The sequence below is a fragment of the Petaurus breviceps genome, unplaced genomic scaffold, assembly GCF_028583685.1.
Source record: "Petaurus breviceps papuanus isolate PSGF00001 unplaced genomic scaffold, PetGlider_PUasm1.0 90823, whole genome shotgun sequence".
Lineage (NCBI taxonomy): Eukaryota > Metazoa > Chordata > Mammalia > Diprotodontia > Petauridae > Petaurus > Petaurus breviceps.
In genome coordinates, this window is record NW_027187352.1 from 439,359 (window position 1) to 443,374 (window position 4,016).

Genomic DNA, 4,016 nt, shown 5'->3' on the forward strand with positions numbered 1-4,016 from the left:
TGCCCCAGGTATGCTCCTAACCCCCCTGGCCCTTTCAGCTTTTAGGGTCCTGTGGTGTGTGTGTGTGTGTGTGTGTGTGTGTGTGTGTGTGGTTTTTTTTTGACATCAATTACAAAATCCTCCAGTTAATTGAGAATACCAGGCATTCCTAGAGCAATCTTGACCTCCAGTGGCTGGTAGAGGAACTGGAATATGGCTACTGTCTCGATACACACAGGATTTTGGAAAGTTTCTGGGTGTTGGATAAACCTCCCCTAAACTGACTCGGGAGGTTCCCAGGACTTCTGGCCATGAGACAGGAAGAGGACTTATGGCCTTCGGTCACTACCAGCCTCAAACTACTTAGAAAACTGTGTAGGCTCCAAAAAGAGAAAAAATTTCTTTGGTCGGCTAGGTGGTGCAGTGAATAGAGCACCAATCCTGGAGTCAGGAGGACCAGAGTTCAAATCCAGCCTCAGACACTTAACACAAAAACTAGCCCTGTAACCTTGAGCAAGTCAATTAACCCCAATTGCCCTACCTTCCCCCCTCCAAAAAGGAAAAAAAAAGAAAACTGTAGGATTCTCCATAGGTCCCTATCTTGGATTAAAGGAAAGATGAGTACCACTATTTTGTGTTTTCTCTCCTTCCTTCTCAGGGTTCTTTTTGAGCCAGGGAATGTGTGGAGTGCCCTAAGATTTGATTCCAGAGTTAAGGCTCACTTGGAGGTCAATCTGCTCTAAAATACTTCTAGACAGTAGCACTTTTGAATCATCTCAGAGAAATGAGATGTTTTCCTTCAGCAGATTTCCAACAGGCATCATGAACTGATGTTGAGTGAAGTGAGCAGAACCAGAATATTGTATACAGTAACAGAAATATTGTGAGATGACTAAGTTTAAATTTAAGGTTACAAAAGTCTCTCACACACACACCTGTAAGTGTTGATGATCCACTGCCCCCACCCCACCCCAGACATTCACAAATACATCTATCTTCTCTGGTTTGAAAAGATAAGGGGGGGAGGGGGGGGAAGAAACCTTTTACTACTACCATGGAACAGTCAGTCAGGAAGGATGTGCTGGCTTCTCCTTTGGAATGTTTGCAATATTTAACAGACACCCTGAAGTTTAAGGTGGCAGTTTTAAAATAAGATTCTCTACTGGGGATGGCTTTGATACTTGTCACTCAATGGAAAATCAGCAGAACTTGTAGTCATGTTATTTGGACCTAACATCACTTGACTTTTAAATATTTTGCTTCAATAGAAAGTACATTAAAGCACACAGCAAAACTAAATATTAGAAAGTTAAACTGGGCTGAAGGGGAACTTTAATTTCAGCAGCCTACTTGGCTTATCACCACCAATAAACCTTGAGTGATGGAAGCAAAACCTGCCTTATTAGAGAGACATCATTACATTGTGAACACAAGTGCTTCTGATTATTGGGAACCTGGCCTAACTTCATTAAGTAATTCCATAAAGGTTTGGTATATATTTAATATCTGCTTTGATTCTAGAAAAAGTGAGGCTATAATGTTGTCATGTTAATAAAATACCTATTGATTTTGTAAAGTTTTGAACATATGGAAATAACCTTACTATAAATTATGTGAATTTGCCAGTCTCCTAATCAAGCAGGTTTTCAATTCAGCAGAATAATGGTAATAACAGAATCAAAGGCACATTTTAAAATGGATTTTATCAATGGAAATACCAGATTGAACCTGCACAATAATCATGGAAAACAAGGATCCCAAATCCTGAGTTTCTAAAGCACCGTCTCTTGGACATCCCAACTAAGAGTACATCTTTGGGCGCAGACACCACACAATGCAATTACATATTGCTGTTCGGAATGGATGTACTTAGGTGAAGACACGGGTACAGAGGGACACAAAATCTACATATTTAAAGTAGCTTAGCCCCACTTGCCCCTACCCTCAACAGCAACAGCAATCACAGAATGTGTGCTATGCCAGAACAGCAACTCTGGTCTATTTTCTTTTCCCTAGAAAGTCAATTCTCCAAAGCAGCCATCTCTGGGGACCTATGCTCGGTCCCTAGATAGAATTAAAACAACTCAAAGGAGAGCCAGCAAACTGGCAAAGATGACAAGATAGGAAGAGGTAATGCTGGAGGGATTGTGGGAACAGAATCATACCGATACACTTTTAATGGAGCTACAGATCCAATGAATTAGTACATTTTAGAAACCACTTTGGAATTCTGCAAATGTGGAATGATGACTAAATTGTGCATATTGCCCAATCCAGAGATTCCAATAGTAGGCATATACTCCAAGGAGGTCATGGACATGAAGAAAACCCTCTCATACACCGAAGTATATACCCCTCCCTGCAAATTGTTACATTCTTGCTAAGTTGGGAAGAACTGAGATTCAAGGACCCAGCCTCTTGCTGAGATGGACCTGTCTGAATTGACTGAAAGTTACATATAAAAGCAGTGCCCACCTTGGAGCCATCACTAATTTCCAGTGATCGGTCTACCAATATATTGCTACCCTGACATACTTATAAGATCCTTTTAATTCTTTGTCCTGAATTTTGCCTTCTTAATCAGGATAAAAGCCCAAATGAATAATTCTCCTTTCAAAGCTATCTACTCCTATCTCATATCTACAATGCCTCTTGGTCAACCCTTCCTGTTCTTTCTTGAAATAGTTGGGGGCAGCCAGGTGGCACACTGAATAAAGCACCAGCTGTTGGAACCATGAGGACCTGAGTTCAAATGTGACCTCAGACACTTAAAGAGTTGTATGACCCTGGACAAGTCATTTAACCCTGTTTGCCTCAGTCTCCTCATCTGTAAAATGAGCTGGAGAAGGAAATGGCAAACCACTCCAGTATCTGCCAAGAAAACTCCAAATAGGACCACGAAGGTCAGACATGACTGAACAACCAATTTTTGTACACCTATCAGAATGTATGTAAGCTATGTGATGGCAAAGACAGTTTCATTTTTTGCTTCTTGAATTGAACTGGATGTAGTAAATTAATCAGAGGATCAAAGGATGACATTTTAAGGGTGGAGAAAGCTCCTAAGTAGTTTAGTCCAACTCCTTACAATACAATTAAAATACTCTGATACAGTTGAAGTTAGGGGTTGGAGACAGCAGAGTACTGAAATGTTTGAACAAACCAGCTCACTGGGGAATGAATGGACTCATGACACACTTTTAAATTTAATCTGAATTATTAACATTCTCTCCATAATTTTCTTAATTCTAGACAACCAAGAAACCAACAAATCCAGGCCTTTTTGGGTAAGATTAGAAGATTTCTGAGATGTGAATATTTATGCCGAAAATTTAGCAAATCAACTCCTTCAAGGCCTTGAATTTATTCGGGCGGGCTCCAACCTCTACCCGTTAAGTGATTTGCCTATGGCTATGCAAATAGTCCTTTCCAGAAACTAGGGTTTTAATCCAAGGGGAAAATTAAGTAAAAACTCTTCTTTACAAGGTCAACTAAAATAAGGAAGCATTTAGTCCCCAAATCCCTGCTCTTTCTACTGGCACCATGGACATATAAAATCATAGGGATTGGTAAAAATACTTAATTGAAACAATAGCTTCAGCAAAGCTATTAATTATAAATTATATATGCATTATAAATGCATTAAATTGAGGAAATGTCCATCAGTTGGGAAATGGCTGAACAAGTTGTGGTATATGAATGTAATGGAATATCATTGTGCTGTAAGAAATGGACAGGAGTGAGGGGAGCAGAACCAGGACATTATACACCATTACAGCTAGATTGTGCAATGACTGATAGACTTGGCTCTTCTCAGCAATGCACGGTTCTAAGACATCTCCAAAAGGCTCGTGATAGAAAATGACAGAGAAATTCAGACAAAATTAGGGTCTGAATGTAGATTGAAGCATTCTATTTGCCCTCTTTTTTGTTTTGTTTCTTCTTTCTCATGGTTCATTTTTTTGGTTCTAATTCTTCTTTACAACATGACTAATGTGAAAATGCTTAATGCAAATGTATATGTAGAGTCTATAGCA

General features: G+C 39.5%; 1 non-coding gene across 1 annotated transcript; it reads right to left on the reverse strand.

The window, feature by feature from the left end:
- Positions 1 to 1,677: 1,677 nt before the first annotated feature.
- Positions 1,678 to 1,818, reverse strand: LOC138148417 (small nucleolar RNA SNORA8). The gene has a single exon (XR_011165053.1). It is a non-coding gene; the product is annotated as a small nucleolar RNA SNORA8 (small nucleolar RNA).
- Positions 1,819 to 4,016: the final 2,198 nt, after the last annotated feature.